Genomic DNA, 26,005 nt, shown 5'->3' on the forward strand with positions numbered 1-26,005 from the left:
TGTTTATCTTTATTTCTATGTGTCATTTTCAGTGGTATTGAGATAGTTTATGAGCCTTGAATTTTTAAAACCGGGACATTCTTTTATGCTAACCCTGTATAGCCTTGCCCTGGAAGTCATCAATGCTTGCGCAATAAAGGGCAATAGCATTTCATTGAACTTCAGTGAAAAGCCTATAAAATATTGTTTTGAATTTTTCACGAACTGGTAGGCAAGAGTAAGCTTCTTAACTCGTTTATACTTAACAATGTGGTAACCCTTACGAGAAGAAAAAGTCAAAAAAGCTGTTAGGTTTAAAAGTTTCGTCCACAAACGAGACAAATGCAATTGAAAGCAAGTTTTTTCAATAACCTGAAAGTAATTTCGAAGATAACTACTTGCAAAATAGAAACAGTGACTACTGAAATTGACTTTATATTAAAAGGTAATTGAACTTCACTTTTCGAAAGCTTTTGAAACGTGGTGCACAGCTGCTCGATGTCCTGCCTAAATTTTAAATGAACATAAAATGTCCCATTTGACCTTTTGTATTGCATATACGTACATGTATGACAACTCATACTAAATTTTCATTTATAATGATCTATATTTACTACAGTTAAAATGTTTTATATCTTTGTATGGGCAATTCCACCGGTAACTGACTGACATTTTTGAAGCAAAACAATATTTATTTTGTAACATTAAACGCAAAATATTTGTTGCGCAAACGATCTTTTGCTCTGGAATATTGTGTTTTTAAGCTGAATTTAATGGTGTAACTGAATTCCCGAAATACACTTTGGATGATTTTTAAATATTTATTAAAAACATGTTAACTGATTGACATTTTGAAAACAGTTATGTCAGTCACGTTTTTAACATTTTTTTTTAATCGTCCAAAATGTATTTTTAGAATTTAATTATACCATTGAACTCAGCCTAAAAAATAAAATATTCCATGAGAAATGATTGTTTTTACAATGCATATCTTTTGCGTTTAATATTACAAAATACGTATTGTTTTGCTTCAAAAATGTCAGTCAATCACCCGTGGAATTGCCCATACATAAAGGTCTTATTCTGTGCACTCAAAAGTTACTAACAAAGTCAGTATGGAAAATTTAATTAGGCCTTTTTTTGCAGCAAATAAAAGATGTATTTTTCAACAAAATAATCAATAATTATTTAACTAGAAAAAAAAATCCCATTGTATTAGGAAATCTGCATTCTGCATTTATTTTATCATTTCAATGCAGTCAGAGGAAAAACATTATTTATTTATTTATTTATTAGTCATTATTACGTTTCTGTGAATGATAAATTTAAAAAGCAACTGAAAACAATTTTTTTTTCTGAAAACGAAATGAAAAAACTTGAATAGAAAGAAAATCAGATTGAATTAGTTTAGAGAGTTGTTGGCAAAAATTTTCATCGCTTTTAGCGTCGTACTTTAAATTATGGAAGGTGTAATATTTAATTTAAAATAGGCTGTAAAATAAATTCACGGCGAATTTTTAAAATAAAATGTGTAAGGCCTTTTGCTGAGAAGTTTTGATGAGAATTCTGATTTTTTTTTCTCATGAGATTTTTTTTCTGATTAGTTTTTCCTTTTTCTTTTCGGAAATAGCATATTGTTCAAATATGAAAAGAAAACGCAAAGCAAAGCTATGATGCTGTATTTTTCAGAGTGGAAACCTTATAAATAAATAATTGGTCTTCATTGTTGTCTTCGCAGAAATTATTCAGTTTACTATGAAAGATACAGGATATTTTATCATATATACTTAAAAAATATTTCATACCTAGATTGGAAACACCTATATTAGAACTAAATCGGACGCAGAAATTGAAAAGAATGTTTTAAAAGCAATATCGGTGCTTTCCGTAGGGCTATATTTAACTATTTATGTAATGTATGGCTATTACACAATTCATCCGCATATTGAGCATTTCTGTCTCTTATTTAAATATTTATATTAAATCATCATCAGATAAAGAAAGAGATAATGCGTTTGGTATGATGCTTATATGATTTGACGCTTAAGAAACAAAAATACCCCCTTCCACTGTAAAACAATTCAGAAACTCTCCTGGAAAATAATGGACTGCTAATGTGCAAAATTTCTGACAGCAACGTATCTGGCAAAAAACAGGAAGGTATATAGTTAAAATTCAGTGACTTTCCTGAAAATAACCAGGAACCTTTTTGAGGAATTCATAGACCTTCCCAATAAAAGCTAGACACGTTACCGGGAAAAAATCAGAAACGCTACAAGAAACCCTTCCATTAATTTATAGCCATCGCTTGGCTCCATTCTTATTTCCTAAGAAAGCTTCTGGAAAAAAATGGCTAGTTTCAATGCAGAACTGTAGGCGAACTTCTAGCCTCTTAAGAAATAAATAAGAATTTTTGTGCAGAGAAGTAAGAGGAAATCAACAACGTTTAATAGCATAAATAATCTAGCACCCCTTGAAAAGGAGTGGCCGACTTATCCGACATTTTGGTTCCAAGACATCTTTGGCTCCAACCTTGTTTCCAGTACAGTAGCCGCCGCTAATATGAATCATGTTTGCTCTAAACAGTTACATTTTAATACAGTTGGATTTTGTTCTGTGCTTGACAATTTGATTCATTAAAGCGGTTGATTCAATTATCCACTGATTCAAATAACCGGCGTCTACTGTATTTATAAATACGTTATAATATTCGCTGGTTGCTATGTCGTAAAAAATGATGATAAGTTGAGTAACATGTCATTTTTAAGGTAAATCTAGGGCCGTGGTAGCCCGATCGGTAGAGTGTCGGATTCGGGGCTGGAGGGTCCTGAGTTCGAACCTCGATGGTCGAAGATCCACCGTTGTCATTAAAGGGGACTGGGCGACGTTAAATATGCTCGTGGTCTCAATGTCCTCCAAGTGAAACGATACCTCTGGGGGTGCTAGCACCAGGTAGCTATTAGCTCCTGGACTAGTTCTAAATTCTCATTAACTGTACGATCAGGTGATGGTGCTGCCATCTATCGGTATAAAACATAATGGAGGCAAGGCACTTAGTATGCAGTCCTCGACATAAATACAGTTGTAGTCAGTTGTGACTCGGAATCGGAATCGGAAGGTAAATCTAGATAGTTAACTTAGTGTACAAATTCAACACAAGTGGTATCGGGAAATGTTTACTGTAATGAACCTCATTTTCACACCTTATTTGTTTTTAATTTCTTTTAATTAAATCTTCGTTTACAGAATAAAATAATCAATCACCAATCAGACCACACATCTAAAGCTTGGACTCCAGTTTTCTGCAACGAGGCTTTTGTGCAAATACTAATTTTGTCCCCCGACAATTTTAGAACCAAAATGTCGGATAAGTCAGCTAACATTATACAGTGGCCTTAAAATTAGCAGATTCCTGAATCAATCTCCTAACTTATGCGATACCACGTTGTTGCTTTCTATTTATTCATCTAGCCCCTTACTTTCTTGCACATCTTTAGTACCTGGGGGGAGACCATTTTCTCTCTCTCGTCAGACGCTTAGCTAATTCGAATGGGTAAACTGAACATTAATTAATAAACGCAGATTATATTTTAAAACTGATACCTAAAAATAATTTCCATAGCAGTGAGAAGTAGGCATTCATGCAACTTGTAACAATTTAGAAAACGTTTTTGCGAATGTACTTGTTTTCCCCAGGAAAATGAAGGGAAACACTTGAAATTAAAGAACGTTGCCCGGAAATAATCTGAGACTTTTCGGAATTTTCTTCCATTAAAATTAATTATTTTTGTGTAATCTTTGGAATTTCAACTCGGATTTGATTTGCGAGAACTTTATAGGAAATAATTTTGACCCCAGAAAGTTCACACTAAAAAAAATGTCTTAGTTTTTCCGAAGTAATTGTTGTTGAACATAAAAGAAAGCAATTAAAATAAAGTGGATATGCTTGTGGCAGACTTTCGACATGGAACGTATACAGTCAGATAAAAAGAAAAAAAGAAAAGAAAAACAGGTCATGCCCTCCTCCCTCTCCCCCGACCAGGAATGCGTGTCTTAAAATAAATTTTCACTGTTTCAATTTGTAAATTATGCTGACCGTCAAGCGGAATTTTTTTTTTTTTTATCATATCATAAAAACTACTGAAAATTTTGAGCTCTAAATTTGGATACCCGAATAAAATCTCTTCTGGACTGTTTTTACGACGAAATATGTATTATGCGGGTCCACATTATATTTTCTTGAATGTTAATTTTGAATGGTCATTCATAAAAAAAAAAAAAATCAAAGTTTTATTTTTGACATAGTAAATGATGTTTTTATTGTTGGAGTGATTCATACTTAGATTTCAAAAATCTTCGTTGCGCAGAAAGTGATTTTTGTTCTTTACGCAAAAATATCAAGTCTTTTTTACATTGCGAGATATTTTTTTTTTCAATTGAACTGTGAAGTGACGGCTACACCAAATAAAACAAAATTTGGTAAACAAAGTTAAATGATGATGCTGACCACAACTAAGTAATAGAAAAGGGGAGTTATAATAGAAAATTTTGAAGTTGATGCAGATTTTAACATAAAGACGACCACTTACCCACAATTAAGTAACTTAATTCTATAGAGTGTATTGTTTCGAAAAAAATATCATCTTACGCGTGTCTTTAGTGTCAATAGTCTTCGAATGCGAGCGAGTGTTCCGTTTTTTTTTTTTCTGTGACTGTAATTGCCAATTCTTTAATTTCTTGCCAAACTTTAAAATTTGTCTGCTTTTTCGAATTTTTGGCGCCTTTAAGACCTTATATCTCGGTATTGGGAAGGAGAAGGTAAACAATTTATGAGTATAAAAGAATATGCTTCTCGATTCTCGAACCTCTTGCGGATGCTACCTATGAATCTTTATTATTATTATTACGCAATTTATGTGGTTCCCTGGTAAGAATAATATTTCTTCTAATACTTTTTAGTTCGTTAATACCGTCGACGGGAAGACTTAGCCCAATTTTCAATATCGAATGTCATTATGAATTATTTCTTTAAACAACTGTGTAATTTTCATATTTTTTAATAATCTGTCATGTGTTACAGGATGTGTAAACAGATGACTATGTCCCCCTCTCTGAAAGGCTCCATCCCCCCCCCCTACTCAGAGCTGAAAGTTAAGGGCATCTTGGAATAGGGTTGGCTTTATCCACCACATTTAAACTATGAACTAGCCTATGCCAAGTCAAATTCTGGCAGTCTTTCCTCTCAATTGATTACTGGAAAAGCATATTTTTGTTAGCCATAATTTTTACGAATTCGAAGAAAATGGTGATTTTGCAGCTTGAAAATTTCGTGAAAGAGTACATATTTATGAAATTGAAATATTTCGTGATGTTTAAATTTTCGAGGAATTATAAAGGGCTTGCCAAAACCTCGAATATTAAAGTTTCGTGAAAATAAGTCCTTTTACTGAACTTCTCCCCAAAACAATAAGATCAGTGTAAAAGATCTGATTATGAATATTTTCATTATTTAGGTACTAAATGTTATGCAGAATCGTTTTAATACTAAATATGAAAACCCCTCTTTTTGTTTATACTTCCATATATTTGTAAACCATAGCAATTTCACTCATGTATGGTAAATCAGGCATGTTTATAATAAAATGTAGTTACTTTTTCTTGTTTTCTGAGTAAATTGACACCATGTTCAGTGTGATAATCGTCGATGCCTATTTGTGGCATGAGGGCTTGGGAATTTTTCTTTTCGTTAAACGGGCAATTAAGTGATATTCTAAAATGTGTTTCAGTTCCATACCTTTTATTTTCAGCATCACATCCTCTTAAAGAAGAGGGCTAAGTAAAAATAACTGCAACACTCCATTAAAGTTTATTTGAACTTTCGTTAGTTATCTGTTTTAAAAGAAACTTAGGGATAACTCTTTCATTTAGCTATTCAACACAAGACGCGACCTTTCGCAGTGAAGTTAAATGGATTCAGATATGATCCAAACTAACATTTAATAAATCGGAAAATTAACCCCGGATATAGTCTACCCGCCCCAGTGGACAGTAAATGTTTTTCATTTAACTGCCAGTCAAATGACTGATTTAACGTTTATTTAATACAAAAAAATCTCACACGGTAATATAAAAGACAAGCATTGCTGCATGTTCCACGAAGTGCTTCCACTCTTAAATAATCAGCTATTGTACGTGGAAGGGAAGAAAGAAAAGTTTAGTCCCGACATGAATTAGAGTCTTCCCCTGAAACTACGTAAACTAAATTTTGATATATTGCCAATATATAAATAAGATTGAATATAAACTTTAAATGTTTTAGCGAGAACCCCTGTTGTTTTACTGCATTAATGAGTTTCTCAGACTTAAAGCAGCCAGAGTACAAAATTACATTGCGCGTAGAACAAAAGCTATTAACTAAAAACAATTCACCACTGCTTTTATAATGGTAGGGGAGACCGGGGTAAGTTGTTACAGTCGAATTTAAAACTAACCGCCTGGAGAAACTGACATTCCTTGCAGTAGATGATAGCACTCACCCATTTGCATTCCCTGACGATAAATGGAGTGCTTGCAGTCAATAGCAGGGAGAGTGCTCAAGGAAAACGGTTTTTTGAGTCTGAAAGTAATTTTTCTTTCCGTTTTTATTTTTCTATTTGTGACGAAGTCGTTGCAGATAACGAATTTAATTCTATACCACGTGAAAGCCTACATTTTCAGGTAAGTGCTAACATATTTAAAAGTTTTGTACAAAGATATAATACCAGTAATATGTGCCCAGAATTAAAATGTCGTCATATGGGGCAAGTTGTTACAATTTGGTTGGGGTTAGTTGTTACAAGTAACAATTTGCCCCATGTAAGTTTTAATTTAATATTACGTTTTCTTTTTAAATGTGATATGGCGGGGGAGTATAAAAACAAGACGGACAGGGGCAAAACACCTAAAGAAACATACCTGGATGTGACTAAAGAAGTAATTGTAGGTAGTTCATTACAAAAGGCAGCCGATGAGTTGCATGACACTAGAGAGATTCTGCAGTTAGATGAAAAATGCTAGCGGCAATTAGTAGTATTTCTGATTTTCTGATCTGTTTTATTGCATGATTTGAGTCACATAAAATACTGTAGTTGAATGACGATAGTAGTAATAATAATAATTAATAATAATTCTGATCTCTTTCATTCTATGATTTAATTTATTTTTAATATGTTTGGTTAAATAAATTATAATAATAATTACAACAGTGATAATAATAATAAATAATGAATTATTCAAATGTAGGTCTTTCTCCAACGCTGCAGGCTGTGCAGAAGTGAAGACGGTTCGCAAGCGGAAACCACAGGTCAGCGCCACTTTAACAGATACATAAGTAAAAAATGTTTTGCAAGCTGAAGACGGGAAACAAAAATCTGTGAAAAGGAAATTTTGTCTAACAGAGAAGTAATCAACAGACACAAAGACACAAAAAATACAAAAAAGTGCGTCCAAACAGTGCGTTCTTCGGATGAAGATGATGAAGACTGGTTCTGCATAGAGTGCTCTAAACCGTACTCAGAATCCAAAAAACCAACTAAACGACTTCAATGTCGTAATTGTGACAAATGGACACATGACCGATGTGCTAAATTTTATAAATTATATGCTTGTAAAAATTGTAATTCGCAGACAATGATAATGATGATGATAGTTTATTAGAATAAGTCATTAATGAAGTAAATCTGTAAAGCCAAAAAGTTTTTGACTTTTAACGTGGTTAAGAATTTTTTAAATTTAACAGAATAAACCACAAAATATGTAAAATTCATTTCATTACTAAAATATATCTCATGTAAAAACTAACCCCATATACTGTAACAATATGCCCCGTGGTGGGGTAAGTTGTTACAATCTACATCTCTTCAAAAACCTTGAAATATTTTGGAGTAGTGGCTTCTAATCATTTTTTTAAAAAGATATTATGAATGTTAAACAATCTAGATGTATTTTAAAGTTTCACGCGTGTAAATAATTGAAACAGTTTAGCGTTAAAAAATATTGAAAAAAATTGTAACAATTAACCCCGGTCTCCCCTACTTTCGAGATCAAAGTTTACCTATCAATGCAATCGAGTTTACTGAATTCCAGTTACATTTTTCAGAGCAAATAACTGAAGCCACTGACTATTATGCACCATTAAAAAATTAATTTACAATTTCTGGGTTTTGCTAATCATATCTACAAATATTCTTACCCAACTAGGAAAATCCTAATGATGCGATTACTGATTCAAAAAAAAAAAAAAAAAAAGAAAACAAACAATATCCTAGCATTTTGCCAAAATCATAGTTGGAAGTATAATTACGGGAAGTAAGCCCAAAGAGCGTAGGCCTTTGCATTTGCTCCCCTTTAACACTAGTAAGAATCTGAGGGACTTATAAGAATATTCACATATAAGACTAACAGTCCATAGCATACGCGTTTTTCAAGTAAGACGCTAACAAAGTTTTTAGCAGGTTTAATAAAAACAAAATTACTTTTTTAAATCCTAATTACTCTAAAATAGTCCACTATATGTCCTTGTTAATTTTAAGTAGTAATAATTTTGTGATATTTATGAATAGTATGTATTTAAGAATGCAAGATGAAATGAGTTCATATCTTGTGGCTATAAGCGTGCATGGGGCCAAAGCGGGTAGGCCTTTATTTGTGCAACTAGCTGCAGACTTATCAGTTCAGCCACTTTTAAAGGGGTCAGTAAATAAAAAGAAAATGCATCTGGCATCTGGCGTAGTGAGATTCTCATTATATGTCGCCAAGTCTAACTGACACAAATGCAAAGGCATTCCCGCTTAGGGCTGATGGTAACTGAGCCTGAAGCAACTGTAGAAAAAAAAAACTTCCCACAATTGAGTGTAGTTTGAATGATTTGAATAGCATTGTCTTTTAAAGCTAAGCGGCTACGTTACCGTCAAAGTTGGTGTAATTTGACTAATTAATTTAATTCATTTGACAGCCTGCTTTGCCCACATCCCTTTTCCGCTTTTTTCCATTATTGCAGATATGGCGAATGCTAAGACAAAATTGAAGGTAAGTACGAGAATTTAACTCGCCTGCACGTCTTGCAAAGCTACGTTGTCCATGACTTATTTACTCCCTTAGGAAGTTTAATCAGCCTTGCCGGGCTGTAATTGAACGGAAAGCCGATACACTTTATTAATACGCTCAGTTAATCTTTAAACTGGGAGCTAAAAATATTTTTCTTAACAGTGAGAAGTCTGTATTCGTGCAGTTTGTAACAATTCAGGAAACTTTTTGACAACGCTACTTGATTTTTTCTAGGGAGTGGGGGATAAAAACCATTGTGAAATCCTGAAACGTTACACGGAAATACTCTGTAACGTTTCGGAATATATTTTCAGTGTAGTTTTGGAAAATTGTTCCTATGTTTAACATTCACGGAAAAACAATTCAGGGGCGTTCCGGAAAATAATGGGGAGCTAGTGTGACTAATTTCTGAAAGAAAAAAAAACGTATCGGGAAAAAAAAGGAGTTTCTCGCGAAAAGTCATTAACCTTCCTGAAGTGAACCTGGAGTTATCCAGAAGAAATCCTGTCCCATTTCTGGAATAAATTCTGGAACCTTTCAAAAGATCTGAGATGCGTTTATATTAAAAGCCTGGCATTATACTAATTTACCGGGAAGGCTTCTAAAGCAAATAAGATCGAAACTAAAAGAGGATTGCAAGCCTCTACCAAACAGCTTATTTGCCAACCAATTCTTTCAAAACTAAAGTTTTTGGAGGCTTCCTTGATGCTCAGTCAATCTGAAAGGGTCGTAATAGGTGTAGTCAAAACACCTAATAAAGAAGATGAGCAGAGCTTAACAGTGAGAGCTAGAAATTATTTCAATGTTTTTTATGCGCTACTAGCGGTAGCCACAGAGCTTTGTCCGTAGTAGAAAATTAGGAGAACATTTGGTTCGCCTGTATATTTACAAGTAATGAGTGATGAACTCGTCAACTTGCTATGTTTATTTGCTCGCCCATGTTATTTCCTCGTCCACGTTATGGTAATTTGCTCGTCCATGTTATGGTAGTTGTGCTCGTCTATGTTATGGTGATTTGCTTGTTCACGTTATGGTAATTTGTTCGTCCACGTTATGGTAATTTGCTCTGTAAAGTGTTCTTAAAATTGGAATAGAAAAAGAACGAAATCGAATTTTCGAAAAATCGCTTCGAGGTGCTCACCCCAATGTACATACTAATTTCATGCCAAATTTCTGAAAAATCCGCCGAACGGTCAAGGCGCTATGCGTGTCACAGACATGCAAACATCTAGACATCCGAACAGGAGATACAGACTTTCAGCTTTATTGTTAGTAAAGATAACAGCGGATAGAGTACGCTGCAGAAACTTTCGGAAAAAGCGAGAGCACCGAAGGCTTTTTCACAGAATGACACAACTGATTTAGTTAAAGAATTCAAGATTGTGATAACGTTAGCAGTTCTTGTGTCTGATGTGCCGGGCGAGTTTACTTTACAGCGTGAGAAAGGGATATGGCTACTTCTTCACATTTATCACATGACTACACAACCCCATTAGAAAAGTTAGTTCAAAAAACAATCTTATGTGAAAGAGCTCTAATATTATTTTACTCTTTCAGGTGACAATATGCGTGAAAACAATGGCATTCTGTTTTGACAGTTACATTTTATTTGGAATTTTTTGGCACCAAAATTTTACTCAAAGAAGACTAAATAAGAAGAACTAAATAGTAATCAAATTAATGGACAATCAACGTTTTCCCAGGCCATCCCAGGAAATACTTTTCAACTAAAAGCACACACTTCTTCGGTTCCTTGTAGCACCGAAACACGTGTCTGCAGTAATTTGCATTTTTTGTGCATCAAAACATTGGTTGTCTATTGATATAGTTTTCAAGCACAATGATATTTATTCGTTGAATAGTAATGGTTAAAAAAACAGTTGTCTCTATATTTTCAAGAAGACCACTCAAGTTTTCACAAAGCATTTTCAAGCGGATGTGGTATCAACTTATCAAATTGCGTTGCTAGCAGTTATTTCTAAAACGCCAGCGTTTACTGAGAGATATACGTTTGAACTTTCTTTTACTCTTTATAACTCTTTTAATTGTGTTTGCATGTTTTCACTGAAGCACATTTTTTTCTTACGTCCTGTGAAACATCACTTATTGTAAGTACTCGTTAATGAGAAATATCACGCATACTACAGCCTTTTCAAGATAATTTGTTTTAAATGAAGTTTAAAACAAAACATCAACTTATTAGGGAACAGAAAGACAGAAAAATTATGAAGAATAGTAGATTTAGTAAAATTATGTAATTTGTTTTCACTGGATTTAATATCTGAAGATCTTCTACTGTTTATATACTGATGTTTCATTTTGTAATAATTTTTCTTTTTTTATAAACTGCCTTCCAGGATTACTTCTTAAAGGCATGACATTTGCCAAAAGAATAAATGAAAACAAGGAAAACTCTGATCAGGCAATCTGATAATGGTTACAGCTAAACACAACAAGAATCTTGCCTTCCCATTTCCCAAAGCAGCGACTATAACGCCATGTTACCTGTATTATCATCTTACCATAGACTATTATAGAAGCGTTATTATGCATTTTACCCATCATAGGTGGGGTAAGATGACGAAAAACGCTTTTGTTTTTGATGACATATTCTTCATATTTCAAAGGAGTTAATTAGAGTTTAATTTTCTAACTTTTTTTTAATATAAAAATTTAAGGAAGTCGTTGGTATTCGTTTAAAAATTTTGATTCACATCTTAAAGGGAGAATTTTTTTTAAAAACTAAATATCGTCATCTTTTACTCCACTTTGTCCTACTCTTGAAATATTTGGTTCTAGATCCACCTCAACAGTCAAAATGGAACAATAAATTTGATATACTTGATTAATTTACTATTGCTTTTCTGACGCACAAGTTATGGTAGGGTACACTGACGTCACTGCAAATCACAATGGTTATAAGTCACTTTGTGACTCAAAAACGTCATTTAATGAACGTCATTGCAAAAAATAATTTGGGACCAGTTACCTTGTGACACTCTGAAGAAGTCACTTTGTGACGTAACATTGAACTGATATTCGTAGCGTGTTGCTACCTGTGTTGATGACTTTACAGTGAGGATTTGTGAGCGTAATATAACGGGCCCTTTGGTGACAATGCCGTAACATTCACATACGGGTCCCATTTTAGTCGCTGTGATATTAGGATTGCATATTACCGTCAATGTTTTGTCAAAAAAAACGAAATAAATAAATAAATGACAGAACAAATAAAATGATAATGTTTGCACAAAATAAATAAAAAAACAAATAGCTATCTGTAGAAGAAAATTCTTAGAAATTTTAGTCATTATAAAATTATAATGTCGTGAAGAAGTACAGTCATAGAAAAAAAAAACGAAACACTTTTAATTATTCGGCCATTTTTCATGCTAGAAAGGAAAGAAAGATGTCATCCGACTTAGTTTAAAGTCTTCTTTAAAACTACGTAGGTAAAATTTTGATAAGGGACCATATACAAAGCAAAATGAGCACCAACTCTTGATTTTCAAATGGGAACCCCTAATTTTTGCTACATAATTATGTTTAGACCGCAAAATACAGCCAGGATACGAAATTTCACTGCATTCTGTGCAGTAGAACAGGAGTTATTAACGGAAAACGTTTTAGGGACCATCACCACATTGAAAACGCTTCTTTCAAGGTCACGGTTTATCAAGTAACGGAAGGTGAACAATGAAAAGATCGAGATTATCCAGCTCAACTCATGCTTTTTTGAAGTTCTCTTTTCTTCCGTAATCCGATACTTTTTAGCCGATTATGTTGCGGCAAAAAGCGATTTACGGTCGGTTTTTTTTTTTTTGAAAAAATAAAAAAAAAGTAAAAATATTTACTGATTTTTGTCTATCTGCATTAACCTAAGAAAGACGGATGAGGTTTGGCTGGTCCATCGTATAGATCGTTCTTTAGTAAACCGAATAATGACAAATTAAAAGTAATGGAACTTTTTGACTTTTTCTAATATAAACCTATTGGATTGCTCATATAATCATTCAAGCCTCATAGAAATGTAAATATTCAACCTTATACCTAGAAACATGATGTGAATATGTTTGATAAATGTTGCACCTATGTTACAGGTTTATTTTGGAATGAATAAAAAGTCTTTGATTGTAAAATGGAATTGCGCGTTTTTAATTTCGCAGAACATCGGCAGAAGTTTGAGCCATCGCACACAAAAATATAAAAAATATACCGCACAACGTGGGAAGACGCAGCATTAAATAGATTGGAGACTCGAGCGAAGCAAGGTCCATTTATTCCGTGAAAACTTGCTCTAAATACATAAAATGAACGAAGTATCAATCTAAAAAATAAAGCAGAAACAGGAGAATATAAATACCCGTTAATGAGCAAACCCTTTATACTCGAACTTTATTTGGGAAAAATTTGGTTATTTGAATTAACCCAGTGGACAAACACAGTAATTGTTCTAGAGGCTTTTTTGTAATCAAAAAAAGAGAATTTGTTTCAAATCCTAATTTATGCGAAAGATCATAATGCGTGGTATTATTAAAAAGACATAACACAATCGGCGGTTTTAGTTAAACATGTAACATCTCTTAAAACCAATTTAGGAAAGTAATTTCCCAATGCTGTTTCTAGCAACGAGATTCGAGATGGTTCAACCCGTAATTAAAAAAAAAAAAAAAAAAAGTCATTTTAATTTTAACCAAGGTGAACCGAAATCTGACTTCTCGTCATTTCTCCGATTTTGTAACATTACAAACAAAACTTAGCTTTATTTGACATTGTTTCGCGCATTATATACTTGCACACTAGCATTGTCTACAGCATCAGGCTGGCGCACCTATAGCAATACTATAGGCAGCATACCCGACAGGCGGGTTGAACTATCCAGAGGCTACGATTTCGTCCTCGCTGCATATTTCGCAAACCGGAATCGGAACTAAGCGTGTGGGATGCGGAAGTCATCTTATTGAAGCTGAGAGTGCGAATAAACTGGTAGGCAAAGTAAATTTATCTGCTGTATGTTTACGGCATCTCACTGGTGAGATAATTTTTCTTCATCCACCAGTTTTTAGGCACTCTCGGCTTCAATGACATGACACCTGCTTCATTGTTCGGTTAAATCTAGTTCAGGGCTGTTGTGTTCAATATTAGGACTCACAGCAGCCATGGAATGGGAAAACCAATTCGCAGTGAAGACGCGGGCCGCATTCAGCCCGCGACGTTGGTCCATGTGGCCCGATGTGTGTTCAAAGAATAAGAACAGGAAGTAGAATTAGTTCCAGTGTCACAAAGTTGGCGCCGAATATCCAGATATTGGATTCTGAAAAAGATGCATTTAATAAAATAGGCACCCATTAGTTGATAACAATATTTTTTTGAGGAATCAAGATTGCTTATTGTTCTCACTTGACCGTCTTTGATGTTCCGGTTCCTTTTTCAGCTTGGAGCAGGGCTGCAGCACCACCGTCCACCGGCGGCGGCGCGGCTGGTCCTGAGCACTGTCCCCCGGAATCCACTTTTGCTGGGCGGTGGCGTCCATGTCCTACACACACGAACGCCTACACACACACACACGAACGCCTACACACACACACACACACGAACGCCTACACACACACACACACACGAACGCCTACACACACACACACACACACACGAACGCCTACACACACACACGAACACCTACACGCACACGCACGTACACAACACTCACTCACACACATGCATACATACACTTACGCACCCACGCACCCACACACATGCGCTTACACAAACACACACGCTCGTGATTGCGAAAAACATAGTTTGAATTCAAGATGCCAAAAATTCAAATTAATTTTTTTTTTTTCACTTTCTTTCTTTGACGATATTTTTCCATGTTGTTCAAAAGAGAAGAAAATATTTTGAAATTTTATCATTGTCTTGCGAGAATTATTTTAATGTGAAATGCACGCCAATGACCGAGAAAGTAAATAGAAAAATAGTATTTAAATTATAATTAAGAATAGACAAAAACTCAACTTAATCTAACACGCAAATTAATGTTTTGTTAAATCTTTGACGAAGTCAAAAAAAGAAAAAAAAAAGTTCACAATTAGCCACAACTACTACTTTTGTGCTGAATACAGCTCAAAGCACGCGGCCTACTAATGCGATTGAGATTTCCTCTCCTAGATCCTAACACATTGAAAATTATTCAAACTCTATACAAAAAAAAATAATTCCTAAAAACCAGTAAACTTATCTAAGAGCAATTATTACTTTTTGACCCATTTGGATACTGTTAAAGGAGAAACTTCACACTGTCGGCTATTTTTCGAGCGTTTTTTACCGATGTAGACAAGGCAATAATTTTTCCTTTTAGCAAATCATCACCGGGAAGAGCCACTAATTCTACACTCTATTGCAACATGACTGGCAAGACACTGGGGTTTTGTTGTATGTTTCTGTAAAAAAGTTGTGCATGTTAATTTTTTTGAGCAATCACGATTGCTTATTGCTTTCATTTGACTGTTTTAATGTGATATCATTTTATTTTCCCACCAGCACCCTCCGCAGCACCATCGTCGGCCGGCCGCCTCACGATGCTGCTCCTCTGGCGAAAACCGTCTCCAGGTCGCGTCAATATCCTACACACACACATACACGCGCTCCTACACACACACATACACGCACTCCTACACACACACATACACGCACTCCTACACACACACATACACGCACTGCTACACACACATACACACACTCATGCCTGCACAGACACAAACACTCATGCCTACATACACACACACGCACCCACACGCATGCGCTTACACACACACACACACACACACACACACACACACGAAAGCCTACAATTACGCGCGTACACACACATACGAACGCCTACACGCACACGCGTGTACACACACATACACGAACGCCTACACGCACACGCGCGTACACACACAGCACTGCATACACAACACGCACACACATGCGCTTACACAAACACACACAAACAAACATATTATTTAAGTTATTGTTTTACAAAAGGCAATGGCTAAACGCAGAAAAAATAAAAAATTAAAATAAAAAAAAAAAAAAAAACAGAAGTATTTAAAGTATAGCTTTTGATTTAAAAAGTTCTATAAAATATTCTTTTATTAGACAATGAAGTAGTGTTTCGCATTATTTACACATTGACGTCTGAACGATATCTACAAAAAATTGACGGTTGCAATATTGTGTTGTTCTTCTGCAGAGACAGCGAATAAATTTATGCATTTAAAAAAATCATAGGCGTAACTCTAATGTAGAAAAACCACGTTATAATTGGTTTGCTTAGTTTGTTAAACAATTTTTTTCTTTTTTACGAAGAAACCAACTTTCATAATTTCTGTTTTAAAAAAGTATACGGTCCCCTAAAGTAGGAAAAAAGGAATTTTTAAGCATAGCGCAAAAACTACTGAATATTTTGAGCTCAAATTTTGGATTCCCTCATAAAAGCTCTTCTAGATTATTTTTCTGTTAAAATTTAATATGGTTTCAGATCATATTTTTTTCAAAAAATATTAAAATAATTCATAAAAAAACTAAAATTACATTTTGGGCGTTATAAATGATGTTTTTATTATTGGGTCGAATCATATTTTGATACAAAAAAACAATCTTTGCCGTGCCTAATCTAGTTTTTGTGTTATGAGTAAAAATATCAAAATACGTTTTAACATTACGAGAGGAATTTTTCAAAACTCGATTCTGAAGTAACGGCTGGATCGAATTAAACAAAACTTTGTATACAAAGTTAAAAAAAGATGCTGATTACAAATATGTGATAAAAAAAGGGGGTTCTCATTGAAAAATTTGAAGTTGATGCTCGTTTTAATATGAAGACGACCCCTTAACAACAATTTTTTACCATAATTACGTAGAACTTTTTATTCCTGAAACAATGACACCTTACACGTGTCTCTAGTATTAATAGTCTTTGAATACGATCGAGTGTTTCGTTTTTTTTTTCTATGACTGTACCTAAGAAATGTCGTTATTTTGTTTTCTCGCTGCAGAAAACTGCTGCACAGAAGTTGACAAGTTAATTTACGTGCAATATTCTTACTTAACAACTTGTAATTCAATTTTTTTTTTTTTTGTAAAACGCATTTCAGGAAAGTTTCTTCAGACCACGTTATTTTATTCTGATAATAAAGTAATTAAGTTTTGTACTTCATAAACGTGTTAAAAATCAATTACCTTAAAGCGTAGAAACTTCCCTTTATGTTTTATGTTAGAATATCTTCATTCCTTTCCTAGGGAAAAAATCCTTCATCCTTTCTTTAAAGATGTTCTATTTGCTGTGTTATGTTTGATAATGTTATAAAACTTTACATTTTCGCAGCTTATTGGACTCAAAATTTTGTAAAATGTAGCACATCAACGTTATTTCTGTTTTCGGAGGTACGGAGTGGTATTATTTCTTTTATTTTATCATCTCTTTTCTCTGCTCTGAACTTCAGTCCTTAGTGCTCCAATATTTCTGATTTTGATTTTTTGTTTTGGGCTATGCAAACTCAATTTAGGTGGTCAAAGTTTTAAGTTATTCCAATATTTTTCGACACATTCCAAAGACATTTTAGTCTTCTTTCTAAGATGTATTTTTTCAAACAAGAGTAAATCATTTCCTTCTGAACAGACAGCATTATTCAATTGTCCTCAAAAATTTTAAGTTCATAATACAATGACGGCTAGACGTATTGATCTATAAATAACAGTAAAATGAAAGAAACAAACAGTCTTACGTTTGAAAGGGGACTTAACTCTAACCAGATACGTACGCAAACGAAAGAGCGGGTAATAGGGTAAGAGGGTAACACAAAATCCTGTGTTCGGGTTATAATATATAGATCACTCGAATTTTCATTCAGTGATCTAAATAAATTAATGATTTGACTTGAACAGGAACTCGATTGGTAATTTAGTAAGGACAAAAATATTGCTGTTCTCCAGTTTGCGGTAAGGGGTCATTCATTAATTACGTAAGGTTCCCGAAGGGGAAGGAGGTTGGAAAAATCTCTTCATACGGTCACTTGGGGGGGGGGGGAGGCGGGGGAAGGGTAAACCAATTCTTACGTAATATTTTCCACGTAGATATTTTGTATTAGAAATCACGTGGTCAAGTAGATTGGCAGGTGTTTCATTTTCGTCTGTAAGATAATAGTTTATTAGGATGAGAGCTGTTTTTTACTTGTTTTACAAAGAATTAATAATGTAAAAAATAATAAAAGAATCTTACTATGCATGGCATATTATATTTTTAATTGGTATCGCATCATATAATATATTTGAAAAATAAAAACGTCAAACTGGGACTTTTAGTGTAACTGATCCTTTTCTGACAACAATTTAAACTTTTGAAAAACGAAATGGAATCTTACGTAACAATAGGGGGGAGTGGTTTGAAAATTCTTACCTACCTTATTACATAGAGAGGGGGTCAAAAATTGCCAAAATTATCCTTACGTAATTAATGAATGGGTCCTTAGAGAGTTCAATAAGTGTCTTCTTTCGCCTTACCTCATAGGATGGAGTTTTGCTGAGTGAATTTCGGACTGCGTGTGCCTAGTAACTGGCTACACCATTATACTCTCAGAAATTCATCGCTCACACTCCAGGACTATTCATTCATTACAAAAGTTTACGACGATTCTTTCCTTGCTGGGTTAGAAAATGTTGTTCAAAGCTCAAATCGCAGGATATTTTCGTCAACTTGATGAAAAGCTTAATAAGAGAATAGTTCACAAATCCATTTCGGAAAATAGGACGGAAATTTTGCGAGATCAGAGGATGTATTACAGATAGTACAAGACTCGTGTGTTACTAAAGAAATGAAACTGACGCGACGTTCACTGTAAAAAAAATTCCGAAACGTTTTTGATTATTCACATGGAACGTTTCGGGATTTCACAGGTTTTCATCTATTTTCCCGTAAAATCAAGTAAAAAGGTTTCCCGAACTGCTACTAATTGAACAAATGTAGACTTTTTACTGTTGTGAAAAATATTTTTAGCTACCAGTTTAAAGATTGACTGAGCGTGTTCATTAAATGTACCGGCTTATTACGAAAGGCTCAGATTGACTAAGCTGCCTATGAGAGCGAGTGAGTCACTGGATAACTCTGCAAGTTAAGAGCTGCTGGCGAGGGAGGTGCTTGGCTCTTACTTGCAATTCTGCCTCAGTTTTGACTGTGATTGCTCCTGGTGCTTTCTTGGTGAACTAGGAATGTTCTAATCAATTACATTTTATCCAACCAATTTTTTCTTAAAGATTCACGAGACATGACTAGCTTCAACCGAGGAGAATTCCAAAATTTTCTGAAAGGTTACTGACATTTAGCGGAAAACGTTCCTGTTTTTTGCCAGATATGTTACTGGCAGAAATTGGGAACATCAGCGGCCCATTATTTTCCAGGAACGTTTCCGAATTGTTTTTGCAGTGTTCTAAAAGAGGTTGGTTCAATGGCTGGCGAACATCGCGTTGAGTGGAAAATGAGACAGATTCTCACTTGCATGAATGCGATTGCATTAATATTTTCAGATGTGAAAACAATAGGCAGAAATTCATTTTGAGCATAACTCAGTTAGTTTATAATAAATGGTGAAAATGCCGATGCGTATGTGAAGTTTTACACTTCCATTCATGAGGTGATCATGCTGAAGTTATTGAAGTCAAATGAGACAAATATGACGAGAGACAAAATCATATTTCAATACTTAACTGCTTCTCGTCCACTCATTTTTCTTGGATATTGTTTTCTTATTGACACGAAATGTAACCATACATACATAAGTTTAAACTAATCAATAAATACCTTCCAGTCGAAACAAGAAAAACTAGCCGAAAATTATGTACTTTTTAAACTTCTTTTTTGATTTTTATTTTTTTCGTGTCTTCAAAACTTTGTTAGTATTGGGGAAATGAGGAAGGAAGAAGATATGAGACAAATATTCATGAAATGTTTTGTGATAAATATTATTTTCAAATCCGAAACCTTGTTCCACTTTGTTGTCAAAACTTTAAAAGATAAAAATTGTAATTTCTCAGTCCACTTACTCACCACACATACACATTTGCAAATATATCTCATATTCGTAAATAATAATTCTTTATTATCAACATTATGATGAGGTACAGTTTTCGGTAAAACTAAATTTTTTTGGTAGCGCACTACAACTGCAACTACTTTATTGCAAATGTAGTTAAATCCAACCAGTGGTCGGAAGTAGCGACGCTACTGTAGTAGCAACATTATTTAGTAGTTTGTAGTGCAGCGCACTACTTTTAAAAAAACTAGAGTAGCGAGTAGTTCGATCCAAAAAAAAGTGGGTAGTTTAGCGATTTCTTAAAACTGCTTTTAAATTAGGTTATAATATATATATATATATATATATATATATATATATATATATAAATCTCGTGTCACGATGTTTGTTCGGGGTAAACTCCGAAACTACTCAACCGATTTTTCTCAAACTTCATATCTATGTGTCATTTGCTCCAACTTAAAAGATAGGATAGTTTTTATAATTTTTTATTGCAAATTTCATATTAATTATGCAATAATAGTGTGAACTAATTGTTTAGTTCTAAAAATTCTTAATAGATGGCGGTGTAAGTTAATTAATCGATATAACTCTAACATCGTATGACTTACTGCTAAAAACACCATGATAAAAAAAAAACTCAGAAATGTTGCATAGAATTTCCATATAACGTTTCGGGATATTACAGGCTATTATTCACTTCCTGAGAAAATCAACTATATTTTTCAAAACGTTTCCTTGAATTGCTACAAATTGCAGATTTCACACCGTTGTGAAAAATATTTTTCTCCACCAGTATCAAGATTAACTAAACGTATTTAATAGGTGTAACGGTTTCAGAGCGATTACGGTTCGTCCAGATTGACTCAACACCCACTGAGTGCGGAGAGATATCTTGATCACGAAGCTTTGCAAGAGTTGCAGAGGAGTTACATTCGAGCTGCTTGCATGAGATTATCTTCGCGTTGGCAATGCGTGCATTAATGCTTTGAGAGCTTTCTTAGAAAAGCAGGAAGGTTCCAGGCTATTATACAAAACCTGCGTTAGGCTTCTCTGAAGGTGCCAGAATCATAGCTGCCTTTAACTAAGAAGATTACTGAATTATTCAAAAGTTTTCCAGGTTAATTTCAGGAAGGTTAATGAATTTAAGCGGAAAACAATTATTTTCTTTATTTTGTTCCCCAAGAGATTTTTAATATCATTAATTCTTGCAAAGATACGTTCGCAACAGAAAATTGCAGTGACAATTGCATCGTCAGGCATTGCTGCTACTTATTTAGATGGTAGACGAACAGCACATTCAGCTTTAAAGTTGCCTATTAGATATTCATAACAAACAAAACGCAATGTGTAACATTAAAGAAAAAAAAACGTGGAATGGCTGTAGTGTTGCAAGAGAGTGAAATAATAATTTGGGATAAGTGTACTAAGGATCATGAGTAAAAGCATTCATTCGAAGCACATCATAGGATTGTGCAAGATTTGAGCGGCAACGATAATTTTTTAGGCGAAATTGTCTGAATACTCCTGGGGATTTCCGGCAGACATTACCAGTTATTCCGATGAAATCAACGCATGATTAAACCAATCGTTTTTATAGCGTAATGTCGAGATAATGCGATTGGCCATGAACATGCGAGTATAAACGCAAAATAATTTAATCGTACAAGTATTTTCTAAGCAATTGCTGGGTATTGGAAACGGTGAAATTGAACTGTATCAAAATATACAGTACAACAAATAGCCAGACAATTTCTACATTGCCGTTGAGACGAAAAGTGAACTAATTGAGAGCCTATTCCCAGATAAATTTAAATTTTTTTAAATCATAATTGCCTCTGTAATCGCGCTGGTATTGTAGCAGTTTTGTTTTCGGTAAACCTTCCCGAACAGATAGGAATATTTGTGAATCGTCAATTGTCGACTGTCAAATACATATCCCGATGCATGTCGCAAATGTATTTATTGGTCGCACAAAGTCATTGGGAGTTGACACTTTCTAATGCAGGTTTGACATAAGGAGAAACAGTATTCGTCAACTGTTTAAAACAATTTTGACGACATACTATCCAACACAATCATCATTTTTTTAGGATAAACTATATAACTTTCACGTTTGAAGACGTATTTCATAAAGTTTAACAAACACACAAATGTCCAAATCCAGATTTTACACCAGAGATGAATACGAATCTTTAGTTTTAACTGAAGATTTCTGCGTTTAAATTTCAAATTTGCCACTTAGTTATTATGATAAGCCGTCTCTTGATAGTTGGGCCACCGACTTAGTTAACACTGATTTGCAACGTATAACAACAGAACAATGACGCTGTCTTAGCTACAATTATTGCGAATAATTAGCCATTACTGACGGCTGGAAAAAAAAGCTCCCCATTGATGCTGAACAAGCCTATACAGTTGTCGATGAAAACAAAGCAGTAAACATTCCAACTGAATATTTAAATTCCCTGGATACACCAGGAATGCGACTACACGATTTCCGGTTGAAAATTGGCTCAACAATTTATTCTTTGTCGCGATTTAAACCCACCTAAATTACGCAACGGTACACGTTTCTTCATCAAAAGTCAACAATTTTGACGGGAAAGTTTAAAGGAGAAATGTTTGTGTTGCCACGTAATCCATTAATAGCGTCATAATTTTCAAACACATTTGAAAGGCTTCAATTTTTGATTCGTTTAGCGTTTGCAAAGACCATAAATAGATCTCAAGAACAAACAATGTCTTCTTTCGGTTTGGACTTGAAACATAAATATTTCTCTCATGGGCAACCATATATCGCCTACTCACAAGTGGAAAGTTATCATACTTTTCGTATTAGCAAAAGACAGGTTAAGCAAGAACATTGTGCACAACTTAGTGCTTAGACAGTTTTCAGTTTTCAAATAATAGAAACAATAATTCGAAGTCATTTATAAAATTTAATTTTTATATGTTTTTAATTTAGTTAGTGTATTTTGTAAAGATGTTATTGATTACAAACTATAGAGAAAGCTGAGTTGAATAAAATGTAGTGTAGAATCTAAAAGTGTATGGTGGTTTACGCTTAGTTTCTACATTCGGTTATTTTAAAATCAGTTTCGATATTTACTATCACTTTCAAGTTATTTTTTTTTTTTTTGGCCGAAGTCATACTTACAAAATTTACTAAGCGTAAGTATAGTGCTTTTTCCATAGAAAATTTAGTTAGTACTTACGGAATTCAATAAGTACTTTTTTTCAGCCTGCACTGTAAAAAAAAAAAAAAAATCCGAAACGTTATTGAGTAAAAATTTTCGTACTTGCTTGCAGTTCTGGCTAAGCTTTGGTTATGTTTGCATTACTGCTTATAGAAGTTCCTTAATAAATTAGAAAGGTGCTAAGCTTTTTTTTCAAACGGGAAGATCTTCGAATTTTTCAAGAGGCTTCCGAGATAATTTCAGGAAGGTTATTAATTTTTATCGGAAAACTCTTTCCGGGTTTTGGCATGACATGTTACTGGCAGAAATTTGCCACATCAGCTGCCCATAATTTTCCAGGAACATTTATGAATAGTTTTTACATTGAATCACGCCCATTATCAATCTCATATGTTTGAAAATAGGCTAGACTATTTTAAGCTCTATTAAAAATATTTATTTGATTCTATCAAAATAACGAGTAAAAGTTTATTTTAATCCAACTTCTTTGCCACAGCAACGCGTGGCTGGGTCAGCTAGTATATATATATATATATATATATATATATATATATATATATATATATATATATATATATATATATATATATATATATATATATATATATATATATATATATATATATATATATTACAGTATCAGTGGTGTGTAAAAAAGGGGATGGTGTTCAGGTCCGGACCTTTTGCTTGAAGCTAAAATTAATTAATTAGATCTTGCTATTAGTTAATATAAAATTAATCCCTATTTAAAAAAATTAAAGTTTTATCTTCTGCTTAAAAGATGTTTTCCTCATCTAATTAATTTTATGTATATGTATGTCGATGTAAAATTTTAATCAAATTAGGACTGCTTCTATTTACACTTTTCAAGTAGCCGAATTGTAAAAATTGGGTTATATTAACTTTTTAATCCTTTCTTGCGGCGAATATTCGTAAAAAGGATTTTAAAAGGTAAGAAAGAAAGAATGGGTTATTTTTAGTGGTATTCCATGTTCAAATGAGCTAATTAAATTATCCTGTGCAACTTTTCGAATTCTTTCGTTCAATCCTCAAACGGTGTGAGTGTATGATTTTTATTTATTTATTTTTTAAAAAGTAACATAGCGACTATATTTTAAAAGTAGTTTGTAGTTGCTACATTTAAAACAAGTGGTTGTAGTTGTAGTTTGGTCAAAAAAAAATTAATATATATATATATATATATATATATATATATATATATATATATATATATATATATATATCGTTACTCTTTAAAAACAAAAATAAATAAAAAGTACACACGCACACACAGTTTGAATTGAACGAAAACATTCGAAAAGTGTTTTGAATAATAAATTAGCTCATTTGAACAAATAATATTGCTATGAATTATATTTTTTTTCTTTCTTAATTTGTTTTACCCAATTTGTTATTTTAAATCCTTTTTTACGATTTTTACGAATATTCGCAGCAAGAAAGGATTAAAAAGTATCAAAGAATTCAACCTTCAAATTTTTTATCCTTTCTTGCCAACGAATATTAAATTCATGAAATGCAACTCGGTTACTTGAAAATGTAAAGAAGCAGTCCTTACTTGATTTAAAATTTTGCATAGACATACAAGTCGATAAAATTGATTAGATGATGAAAAACATCTTTTAAGCAGAAGCGAAAAACTTTCATTTTCGTTATGGGAATAAATTTTACAGGGACTTATATTTTGTTGGAAGTGATTAATTAATTTTGAGATTCAAGCAAGTGGTCCGGACCTGAACACCATCCCCTTTCTTATGCCACTGATAAAAAAGAAATAAAAACGTTTTTCCAATCCTACCAAATATTCTCAAAAAATTACAAATATTTAATAGTTGACTTTAAATATGTAAGTGTATCAACACTCAGTCACTAAAAAGTAAAAATAAAGAAATATTAAAAATGTCCCAAATGGTACTAGCATTCATTATTAAATATTAGTAAATAAGCTATCTGAAATGGAAAACAAAACTAACAATGCTTAACTTACTTAAATGTGCATTTTTGAATTATATACGGAAGATATTGATACTAAAAGCTTTCTGCTTAGCTGGCAAAGTTTGCATGAATTGGAACGAATTCCGTTTTTATAATTTTCTATAGCACTGTAACACTTATTGTAGAAGGGCCAGGGGGCAAGCGCACTTCAATATCATCCTCTTCTATAATATTCACAGTAGCGTCCATATTTGGTGAAACTTGGAAAAAAAATCCCATTGAATTCTGAAACGTTCATCCACGGAGCGTTCTCGGCTGCCAGAAACATAAATTTGCTACAAAATTGGTAGTTATTGCATAATATTTTATTTCTAAACCACACTCTATTCAATGCGAATATTGGCAAAAGATGAAAATTAAGTTACAAAATAAACTAATGGGGTCCAAATTATCTGTCTGGGGTCAGCCCGCATTTTCGTAAGTCTTGTTTCTCGTTACATCCACTCGTGTAAGATTTGCACCTGTCAGATTTGCTTGATTCTTGTCCCTTTTTAATAATTAAAAAAAAAAAAAAACAAAAACAAAACAGTTTCCAGAAATCGCTACACCCGCCCCCCCCCTTTTTTTTGAAGCACACTACTCACTACTCTCTTTTTTTTTTTTTTTTAAGTTGTGCGCTACACTAAACACTACTAAAAGATATAGCTACTACAGTAG

Source organism: Uloborus diversus, chromosome 10 (assembly GCF_026930045.1).
Source record: "Uloborus diversus isolate 005 chromosome 10, Udiv.v.3.1, whole genome shotgun sequence".
Classification (NCBI taxonomy): Eukaryota; Metazoa; Arthropoda; class Arachnida; order Araneae; family Uloboridae; genus Uloborus; species Uloborus diversus.